General features: G+C 37.7%; 1 pseudogene across 1 annotated transcript; it reads left to right on the top strand.

Moving 5' to 3' along the window:
• Nucleotides 1–6,806: 6,806 nt before the first annotated feature.
• Nucleotides 6,807–11,018, top strand: LOC149537938 (putative disease resistance protein At5g47280; annotated as a pseudogene). Its single transcript, XR_016356506.1, has 5 exons — nucleotides 6,807–7,887; nucleotides 8,209–8,621; nucleotides 8,729–9,084; nucleotides 9,705–9,913; nucleotides 10,068–11,018. The product of XR_016356506.1 is annotated as a putative disease resistance protein At5g47280 (transcript).
• The last annotated feature ends 871 nt before the right edge of the window (nucleotides 11,019–11,889 follow it).

Raw genomic sequence — 11,889 nt, 5'->3', positions numbered from 1 at the left:
CTTTATGGGAGGCTATTCAGATTTTGAGACAAAATTATATGCAGTTGGTAGCCGACAGAGATTATCTTATGGAGTGGGGCAGTACAACATATGATGCATTGTTGGCCAAGGAAGATGAGGTGAGTGAGCTTACTGAGCAGCTTGAGGTGACTTCTGAGATTCTTGAGAGTACACAGTTGGCTCTCAAGGAGTCGCAGTTTCATTTGGCTAAGGTGACCATGGAGTTAGAGCGACTACAGTCTTTATCTGATTCTATACAGTCACAAGCTATGGTGTTTGGTGATTCGAGGATGTCCATGGCTGAGATTGTCAGAGATAGTGGAGATGGGGATGCATCCATCCTTGATACTAACATTGGCATATCAGGTTCATTCCCACTAGAGTCAGGTTTAGTTGAGTTGGGTATTGTAGCAGATTATTGTATGCCTGACAGGGTGGTGGCCTCTAGTACTGAAGGCACAGAGACTAGAGATGTATCAAAGGTCATGTGTGATGTTGGTGAGTCGACAGTTGGCATGGTTCCTACTAGTAATACTACTCCCTTGGTGATATCTTTGGAGGTAGTAGTCAGTTCCAACAGGGTTGATGATCAATTGCAATTAGTTTCATCTGGATTACAATCTGAGCCACTAACTGAGATTGGCGCATTCTATCGGCATTACACTATGAGGTACGCTCATCAATTTACCTTTGATGACCATGTTGATGAGATTATGATACAGAGATGTACTTTGGTTCCTAGTGCTTATCATCAGTTATGGAATAGTTTGATGCCTCGAGATGAGAGTTGTGATGGGCACGACATGGCGACAGGTTCTGTAGTTGATAGCTTGATAATACATGACTTAGAGCAGGAGTTTTGGAGTGATGCTTCAGCAAGTGTTGTTATTGATTCTACTCCTTTGGCTATGACCTCTCTTGACTTAGCTAGTGATCAGTCACAGTGGGTTGTATCACTTGTTCATGAAAAATTTGGTTTGGGTTCCATTTCTTGTTGTTTATCTTGTGATGGCTTTTCACCATTAGGGGTGCATGGGAGTTATGGTTATGAGACAGAGGCCAATGATCTACAGAGTTGTGTTGACTGCAGGAGTTGTACAGTGTGTGGATTCTCCATACTTGGTATAGTTTCATTTGAGAGCATTCACCATTGTTGCAGAGTTGGATTGTACATTCCATATAGGCCAGTGGAATGCATTGATGGTATTTACTATGTTGGTAGTCCACTTTACTTGGGTTTTGATATTCTAAGAGTTTGTGTCTCATGGGTTTTTGACTATGGTAATGGTGATTTTGGAGTTTGGTTGAGCTATAATTGCCAGTTTGATTATGGATTCCTCTTGGTCATATTGCAGAGGATCTTGCAGGAGTCTGTGTTAATTGGTAGTAGTATAGTTCATGACTACATTTGGGATCCAGGAGGATTGATTGGTTTATTGTTCAGCCATTGCTTGAGGACAAGCAATGTTTGGGAGGGGAGGACTTGTCATGTCCCCTTTTCAAATAATTAAAAATAATAATCTTTGCTAAGACAGGCAGGCCCAAGAAAGTGAAGTTTCGGAAAAAGGGAGTTAATCTTTGGAAACCGTTGGACTAATAAATGATAATAATTATTAAAATATGTTTCATTAACCTCTCTTGGATGTGAGTTACAGTTATGCCCCTTTTAAAGAGGTTTGGAGGCATTTTGGATGGTATTCCAGAACTTGATTTTTGCTGATTCTTTGTTATTCTTCAGAGGCTGCCAAACCTGTGGAGAAGGAGACCCAAGAACGGGAGTTTGCAGGTTTCCAGGGAGACCCAAGAACGGGAGTTTGCAGGTTTCCAGGAAGGCTAAGAACGGGAGTTTGAAGCCATTCCATGTGCATACTCATACAGAGTTTGCCTTTGTGCTGAACAGTGCAGATTTGTGAGTTTCCGGGTGTATTTTTGTAAGAGTTTGGTGTTTCCGGTTGAGTATTTCATATCAGTTTTGGTTGCTGCTGTATTTTATACTTTAAGCTGTTAAAATAGAGCTGAATATATATATTGGGACGTGATTAAACTTCTGAGATAGATTATTAGTGTTCTTGTGGTGTTTCCGGGCATATTTTGTGCTATTTCGGGAGCCCGATGAGCATAGTTTTGGTCCTACATTTTCGAGCTCTTGTGTAAAGGCTATACGGATCTGGAAATGTCAATTTGTAGGCTGTTATGCTGCTGAAAGTTCTGTAAAAATTTCCATTTTCAGATTCATTAATAATTTGTGAAGTTGTAAAGCTTTTAGCACTATTTTCAACATACCCGATTTGGGGTTTCTTGAGGAATTTGGTGGATCTTTGGGATATTAGCTGTTTGATTTTAAAGATCTGATTAGAGGTTGGAAATATCATGTAAAATCAGAAAAGGGACATTTCAAAATATTTCTAGCTTCGCATGTATATTACTTATCTTGTTGGATGCCACCTAATAAGTGATATGGTGATTTGATTAAAATAATTTGCAAATTTTATGGGTCAACTAGATTGGTTCCACTAGTTTTAAATCCTCTTCATGGCCTTCATGATTACATTGCATTCAACCTAAAGCTAAAGGAGGATAAGATAGGTACTAACCCAACTCAAGGGGTTTATTTATTAGTAAAATGGATTATGAGGATAGTATTGTGGGATGAACCATGAAAAAGTTTGGTTCATAATCATATCTTAATGGCTTCTTGCAAAGGCAAATGGAAGCCAGTTAATTTGTTAGACAAGACTTTCCTTGCCCTCTTTTTTTAGGGTTTAGAGCTTCTATGTTCACTTCACAATCTATTTGGACAACCAACAACAAGTGTGTAAATGTATAAATTGGAAATGTAATTTCTTGCAAAATAATTTCAGCTTTGGATCTTCATGCACTTGGTGGAACAAGTTAGTTTGGTATCATGGCCAAATATTAGCTCATAACATTTTCAAGACAAGCATTTTATCTATTTAAAAATTGTGTATGATAATTTGAGGACATTTGGGATTTTAAAATTCTAGATTGGGCAGCTTGGAAAACTATACAAGATGGTTTTGTTTTAACCAATAGTTATAAATACTTTGTTATCTTTGGTGTCTATTGAGCTATTGATGAAGATTTACACTTCACTTCATTGTAACTTTTTGAGGACTAGTTATGGCAATCAAAATATCATTTTTTAACCTCTCGCTAAAATAGGTGTACTTGAAGCTTCCTTGTACTATGTCATTAAATCCAAGACTAGATTTGAAATGTAAATGTAAATTAAAGAGAACTTAGTGCTCAAGTTTGGAAGTCCAAACCAAAGGTTAATGCTTAGATTTTGACTTGGAAACTCTTGCACAATAAATTACTAATGGATTAAAGATTGAAAGTTATGAAGGTTCAACCACTTAACTATCCGTTTTGTCAAAGATGAAAAGTTTGAAACACATTTTTTGGGATTGCTCTTGGGCTAGGAAAAATAGGTTGTAGTATTTAAATATCTTCTTGCTAGTTTTGATCATGTTATAAGTTGGCAACAAGTTATTTTGGGGCTTGGCTTTCTTAGTAACATTGTGGTCGCCTACTATTTTAATTCACATATGGAAAAGTCAATGTTCGGAAATTTTTTCAAATCAAATTATTCATGAAGAAGCACAAATGCTTAAGTTTTACTACGACATCATCTTTCAAATTGTTCATTTGTGCTCTCAATTGTAGGGTGTACCCAGTGAACAAGTGAAAATTAATACGTTGTTGGATGCCATCAAATACCAAGATTTGCAACTTCGTGAAAAGGACACCATGTGCTCCAAACATTTGCAACAACTATTAAAGTTCAATGCTTGATGTTGTTATTCATGACCAAAAAGATCATTATATAATGTTAGTTCCATTAGATTTTTGTAATGTGTCATTGTATCTTTATAATGCTTTAGCTACAACTTGTGAAGACAACATTTTGTTGCTTTATAGTATTGATTTGACTAACTGACTGATTTTCTTTCTTAACCGAGAGCCTATTTGCTATTCTTTTATTTTATTTATGATTCATTCTAGTTTTCCAATTAATAAAATAAAATGAAATAAAAAATCATCTCTTGACTTGGTCCATAAACTCAAAACCATTGGAATTAACACGTCTCGCCATCTCATTTCAACTTTCTCCTCACCTATGTCTCTGAATCTTAAAAAAATCTTATAAATATAATTTATTTAATATAAATATGGTTATTCAGCAGATAATTCAATTATGCGATTCTCTGGATTCTATGTCTTTTATGCATATCCCTTGTGAGTGTAATGGTGTGGCTGATTGTCTGGCTAAATGGGCCTCTGAGCAAGGGCTAGCTTGGAATATTATTGTTCATAGGATGCTTCCCCTTAATTTATCTTAGATGCTGGTTCAACTTGTGGACCAAGATAAAGCTCTATAGTTCCCTTTGTTTCTTGTGTTGTTTTGCTCTCTTTGGTATTCAATAAAATTTTTACCCTTCTTTTACTTAAATATAAATATGGTTCTACTCTATTTTGAATCTCTCGAAATTCTTATTTTAATTATAAGCTTCAATTATTTTGAAAAGTCAAAAAAAAACAAAACATATTTGAACTAAAAAATTGAAGAGCAAATTTTATAACAAATTCAACTAACAACGAAGTGGCTATTTTAAATTCATACTGCACAATTCCAGGTCTCTTCTTCTCCATTATTGAGATGGTTCATAGGAAATAACAAATCCCTTTGCTAATAAAACAGCATTGAGCGGGAAAGGGAGCGGGTATGGAGATTTCAAATTGATGGGTTTCCTGTAGATGCGGGAGTGTTGCAGGGGTGTCTGAGATTGGTGAGGGGGAAGATAACGATGATGATGAAGATGATGATGCACTTGGTGGTGAGGGAGTTTGTTTTTGCGAGCTTTTGGTGGACTTTTCCCTATTGGATCCGACTGTCTTGTTGTCCTAGTGCTCTTTGTTTGTTGGTTTGAAGGCAAGGGTTTGGGCTTTTCAAACACATCATCTTGATCTTGTGTGGTGCAGTTCAGCTGGGAGTTTTTTCCATTGGGTTGGAACTCATGTTGGTTGTGGCCTTCATTGTTTGAGAAGGATGTGCAGAGATTGGGGTCTGGTCTTCGGTAGCATTCCTGCTGGTGACAGTGTTGACGGGTTCCTCCAAGGTGTCGCTCTTTGTTGTGGGCAACTTTCTTTTGAGGGCTGTTGTCTAATTTTTGTGAAGGTTGGTTCTGCCCTTTGATAGCTATGGGGAGAGAGGTTTTCCCCTAGATTCGTAGTTGGTTGTGATGGTAACATGGGCAAGGGTAGGGGTATTGGATTTCAAAGCTTGTTCCAAGGCTCTCATTCTCCCTGGTTCATCTTACCTTGGAACGACAGTTTTTGGATCAAGTCTTTTGGATCCTGTGTCTTCCCAAGCTCTAGTGGGGAGTTTAGCTATCTGCATGGTACTCCTCACTTTTATTCTGGTAAAGATTGGGTTGGGATGGTTCCTCACCCCCTCCCTATGTTGGATGGTATGATGAGTTGCTATCTTTGGGGCAATCTTGGGTTGTGGAGGCTAATGCGACTTGTCTCTCTTGGGCACTACTGGTTTCAAGCATTAGGTTCTTGTGCCTTTATGCTGGTTGATCAAGCTTGGGTTCCCCCACTAGTGGGTGGTTGGTTTTTTGTTGGGAAGGCTCTACATTGTCTTCTCGTTATGAGTAAAATGTTGTTACAGAGGTGGTGGGCTTGGATGTTTGTCTCCACTCCTTCTTGCATGGCTTCTATGGAGGTGAAGCTATCTCCTATTGAGGTGGAGATCTAGTCCGAGTTGCTGGTTGTGGAGGAGACTCCTATTGAGGGGGACATTCTCAAGGCTACTACTTTTGATAGGTTGGGGGGTTGGTGGTTCCATCTTCCTAACCTTGATGTTTGGTTTCTTATTGGGAGGGCTCTCCATTGTCCTCTCATTATGAGTAAAATTTTGTTACAGAGGTGGTGGACTTGGATTTTTGTCGCCACTCCTTGCATGGCTTCTATGGAGGTGAAGTTATCTTCTATTGAGGTGGAGATCTAGTGTGAGTTGTTGGAGACTCTTATGCAGGGGGACATTTTCAAGGCTGTTGCTTGTGATAGGTTGGGGGGTTGGTGGCTCCACCTTCCTAACCTCGATGTTTTGATCTTCTCTCCCCCTGTTTCTGTTGTGGGGGACCCTTTCACTATTGAGGTGGGAAAGGAGACTGTTGTGTGGTGGAAGATCTTTGAAAGTGTTGGCCTAAGAAAGGGGCCAAGATGGTTATGGATCTCTGGTTCTAATAGAGAAGAAAGGATAGGCAGGTTGCTGCCTTGTTTAGTTGTTCAATTGTTATGGTGATGAAAGGACCTCATTCTTCCTGGTTCTTGTCTTCTTGTGATTGGATGTACACTAGAAGTTTTAAAGGGCTCATCCAAGTCCTTGGTTCTTGTTTTTGGTTATGTTTCACAGCTTGTATGGGGGCTTGTCCCAAGTTGTGTCATTCTCGGACATTTGTCTTTGACAAAGGTAAGTCAATATTGTAGATCCTTGGTGACCCTGGATATGGCATTAGGTGCTGTTAATTCTGTTTAGTAATATCTAGCGTGAGTTGTTTGTACCACAGACCAACACTCTCTTGCTGCTTTTCTTAATAAAAAACAAATCCCTTCGCTCCATTCGCTAACTCCTATCAGCTCTCAGTGTTAAAATGTTTTTAAAATATTCTTATCATTTTTTCTTAAATCCTCGTGCCTAAGCTCCTCACAGTCCTTAATCTTTGAATTTTTTAAATATTCTTACGCTACCATTGTTTTTCAATCTTCCCAGGCGAACTATCCGGAGAACTGATTTTTTTAAATATTCTCACCGAACTTTTTCCACGGACTTCTCCTCCATTATGAGATAGTTTATATAGCTAACAGCATATCCGTTTACTTTATCCATCTCCACTCTGCTGTTTCAAATTTCATAAAGCAGCTTCGCAATGGCTGGTGGTCTGATCGAAGGAGCTATATTGGGCGTCGTCTTTCAACAGACTTATACAGGAGGTATGCGTCTATATAGAATTTTCAAAGGTTCTGCTCGTAAGGAATTGGAAGAAACCCTGCAAAATTTGTTGCCCGCCGTCCAAAAGATATGTGAGAAGGGTCCCGAAAAGCCGTCGAATTTCTCGCTGCAAAAATTCAACCAATTCCACGACAAAATTATAGAGGGAAATCGGCTCATAGACGAATGCCGAACGAGTTGCGTTTGCTTCCGGAGTTGCAGGTTAGAAAAATGCGTTAAGAAGCTGGAGAAGGATATTAATGACTTTATTCGGATCGAACATCCCTTCATCTTGGCACTCCACCAAATTCAAGCGCATATCTCTCTATCCGCCCAAATGGAAACTGTAATCAACGGGCAGACTGTTCAGTCCACGCAACTGGAAACTGTAATCGATGGCCAGTATCATCATTCCACACAACTGGAAACTGTAATCGAGGGGCAGAATCATAATTCCACACAAGTGGAAAACTTGAGCAGAGATGTGGCCACTTTACTTTAAGTGCAGGGTCGACAGCTCGAAATTTTGTTTCAGACGGTGACTCAGATTTCACAGCAGAAATCTCAGTCGACCCAGCTGGAAACTGTAATTGAGGGGCAGGATTGTCAATCTACCCACCTGGAAAACGTGGGTGGAGAGATGGGATGTATGAGTCGATTAGGGGTGGAACAAGTTCAACAATATACTAAGGTTTCACAGCAGGACGAAAGGCCAATCCTCGATTTGGTGGGTTTTGATGATCACATAATGGAATTGAAGAAGTTTGTGTTGGAGGAGCGAATGAATGTGGTTGGAATTACAGCCATGGGTGGAGCAGGAAAATCAACACTTGCTATGGCCATTTGTAAAGACGATGAAATCAGAGGTAACTCACTTTATACTATTTTTTATGTATGATGTTTAAATCATCTGTTTAATACTTTCAGCCTTGTATGTTTAAAGTCTAAACCATCTGTTTGATTTGTTCTGTTTTTCATAAATGTTTTCTTTAGATCTAAATAATCTTCATATTCAGTTTTGAAATTTTTTTTGATTGGGTATTTTAAAAAAAATGAGATCTTTGAAGATCTATATGGATTTTTTTTATTAGAGATTTAATGGTATCTATTTAATTTATTTGTTCACTATTTATACTTTTAATTTTTTTTTAAAGAACTTATAAAAATTTCTTGAATGTCAAATGCAGAGTACTTTATGGAAAGAGTTATGCACATTTTGGTTTCAGAAAGCCCAGATCTATTAAGTATCCTTGACATCATGTGGAAAAACATTATTGGGGGACCTGCACCTAATTTTAAAAATGTGGAAGATGCACATATCAAATTGGGATTCCAAATTAAGTTAACAAAAACTAAACCGACTCTGGTAGTATTGGATGACGTTTGGTCCAAATTCCACCTGGAAAAACTGTTATTTGGAGGAGAGCAATTCACCACTGTAGTAACAACAAGAGATAGGGGCATCATTTCAGAAGGGCCCAAGGCACGCGTTTACGAGCTACCGTTGTTGCAAAAAGAGCACGCTCTGTCACTTTTCTGCTGCCATGCCTTTGGCCAAACCACCATTCCAATTGATCGTGATAAAGAGTTGGCTATGAAGGTAGCCTCCTACTCACAATGCCTCACTTGTTCTTTGTCTAATTGTTCTAATCAGCTATATTATTCTCCAGGTCTGAATTCTTCATGGTTACTTGTATTCATGTGCAGATGGTAGAAGAGTGTAATGGTCTACCATTAGCCCTTAAAGTAATCGGTAGCTCTCTCTATCGTAAACCAGACTCTATTTGGAAATCTACTAGCGATGCGCTTGCATCAGGCAAAGCTCCACAGGATTATGAGATAAACGTCCTTCTTCACCGTTTGGAAACAAGCATAAATGCGCTGAATCCTGGTGAAAAGCAGTGTTTCCTGGATCTGGCTGTATTCCCAAAAGGACGCACCATTCCTGCAAATGTATTGTTAGATATTTGGGCGTATGTCCGTCGAATGAAAAGGGATGATGCTCTACTTCTCTTACGGAAATTTGAAGCTTTTAATCTGTTGGACTTGAAGAGGGATCCATGGTAAGAAACATTCCTACTTATTCCCAACTGTTTTATATATTGATTGTTTTGCTCATGCTTGACAACACATATGGGGGATTTTAGATTTTCATAATCTATATATAGAGTGTTTCTGGATTCAATTGTGTCAAATTTTTTTCATCAATGTTTCAGATCACATTTTGTGATCCATGATCAGAATGAAAGATTCATTCTGATGATGGATCACATTCTGATGATGGATCACAGAATGTGATGGCAAAAATTGATACAATTGAATTCAGAACCACTCTAAGAATTAGGATTCTGTTGATTGATGTTGTTATAAAAAAAAATTCAATATATTTGATTGATGTGTTAAAATTTTTATCAAAAATTTGGATCACATTTTTCTATTATCAGTAAAGGAACAAAAAAAAATCTTTGTCTTCATGACGGATGGGATATAGAATGTGATTGAACATAACCAAAACCAGAAACATTGTAATTAGTATTACAGAAGATTTTTTATTTTTGTTAATTATTGCTGAACCTTGAGAGGCATGGGAACATGCTGACATCTCAAAAACAAGTTTTGTCTCCAAGGCACACCATATTCCTTCTAAGTTTCCCCGGTTTTGATACAACAACATGTTTTCCAGGGCTCCAGAAAGCACAGATGCCTGCATGGACGAATATTCTGTTTCCCAACATGATGTAATGAGAGAATTGGCCCTGTTTTTGGCGGAACAGGACAATGAGGCTCATTTTGGCAGGCTCTTTATGCCTCAAAGGCAATCTCAACTCCCTCACGAGTGGCAAGCAGACGGGGACCGTTTATCTAGAGCTCAGATTGTTTCTATCCACACAGGTAACTGCTACAGCGGGTCTTTATTGTCATGATTCCAAGTATGTCTGTCATATTGCTCCCTGCTGCAATATATTCTTAACTTATTGCGCAGATTTTTCAAAACAAAACTTTTCATATCGTATACTTGACTTCCATCATTGTTGGAAATATACAGGGGCAATGAAAGACACAGAATGGCCTAAAATGGATTTTCCTGTGGCAGAAGCTTTGGTTTTATATTTCAGTGCAACTGAATATTGCATTCCTACATTCTTGGACACCATGAAAAGGCTCAAAGTTCTGATAATCCATAACGATAATTCAAAACCAGCCAAGCTTTGTGGACTGGGTGGTTTCCAAGGACCTACTCAGCTTAAATCTTTGTATCTTGAAAGGCTGATAGTTCCTCCTCTAAATGAGGACTGCAAAGGTTTAAAGAGCTTGGAGAAAATGTCTCTGCTTTTATGTGCAGGGCTTGGCAAGCATACTATTTTCAACTTTCCTGGGCTTTCAGAAATTAATGTGGACTACTGCATTGATCTTGAAGAGTTGCCAGCAGGACTCTGTTCTTCAGTTTCCCTGAAAACATTGTCAGTAACTCATTGCCATTGCCTTGCAAAGCTACCTGATGAGCTGGATAAGCTTAAATCACTTAAGGAAATAAGATTGTGTGAATCTCTAGTCCTGGAATCTCTGCCTCCTTCAATCTCCGGTCTACGAAAATTGGAATGCCTGGACATCTCATCGTGCATGGGTTTGAAGGTGACAAAGCAGGGACGCAGTGAATTAAAGGCAACTCTTGAAGCAGTAGCCGAACTGCCATCCCTTAAAAGGGTGATTTGTGATAAGAGGAATGAGTGGCTGTTCAAAAGGAGCTCCAGGACGAATCTTAAAATTCAGGTTGTGGAGGAGGAAGAACCCAATCTGGAATGGCTGGATTTGTATCAGTGAAATTAGAGATGTAAACTCCAAGCTTGAAAGCATTGTTATCCTCCAAACGCATTCTTAAATAGCTAATAAAACTCCTTGACATCTCATCCTGCATACATTGTTCAAAAATGGTGATTTGTAATACGACGAATGAGTGGCTGTTCCAAAGAAGCTCAAGTACTGATCTTAAAGTTCAAGCTGTGAGGTTACATTGGAGAACAAGCACAACTGCGGATATAGGAAGCTAGCTTTTAGAGAGATACAATATGATGTCTTTTATCATTTTATAGTTCAAGAATATTATTTTAATAATGATTAGATTGTTTGGGTGTTTAAGATAATAAATTAGTAATTATATCGAAGTGCAAGAGATAATTGATGAGGTATGAAAAGTCAATAACAACTTCTTTTCTCAAGGGCAGTGGATAGGGGACAACTTATATGCACATGTATCAAGTGTTAAATAGTCTAAAAGATCTATATGCACCATCTCAAATGCTAATAGTCTCAAGTAATGTAATCATTGAGATGTCAATTTTTTAATTTGACTTGTCAAGCAGCCAATAGCATAAAAATAAATTTTGAATGTTTTAAAAATGTTATATAATTTCAATGTAATAAATGCTAATTATTTAAAAGATCATTGAATAGGAAAAAGACGAGAAAATTAATTTTCACATTTATTTTCATGCTTACAATTATTAAATGAATTGCCACCCACTTAATCCTTGAAATGAGGTACATATTATATTTATATTATATAAAAATCAAATTGTAATTCTTCGCATTTTCCCTTAATCTTCTGCCAACAACAATAATAATGTGCCTACGTTCCATTGTCAGGCAAATGAATAACCCTCTTCGAAAATAATTTGAAGTTTACAATATTCATTATTTATTTCTTTACTTTAGTTTTTTTTAATGTGTTATAGATTAGTTTAAGTTAGTTATAATTTAAATGCATTACGGATTCAATTGATTTCAATGATTTTTATACTATAAGTTTGAATTTGATAATGTCAATTTTTTTAAGATGTTTTTTTTATATAAATTGTATTTATATTTTA

This window comes from Cupressus sempervirens, chromosome 9 (assembly GCF_028749045.1).
Source record: "Cupressus sempervirens isolate cs-2001-9-10 chromosome 9, ASM2874904v1, whole genome shotgun sequence".
Classification (NCBI taxonomy): Eukaryota; Viridiplantae; Streptophyta; class Pinopsida; order Cupressales; family Cupressaceae; genus Cupressus; species Cupressus sempervirens.
Note: the sequence above shows the minus strand (reverse complement) of the source record. Positions and strands in the feature narration are given on the sequence as shown.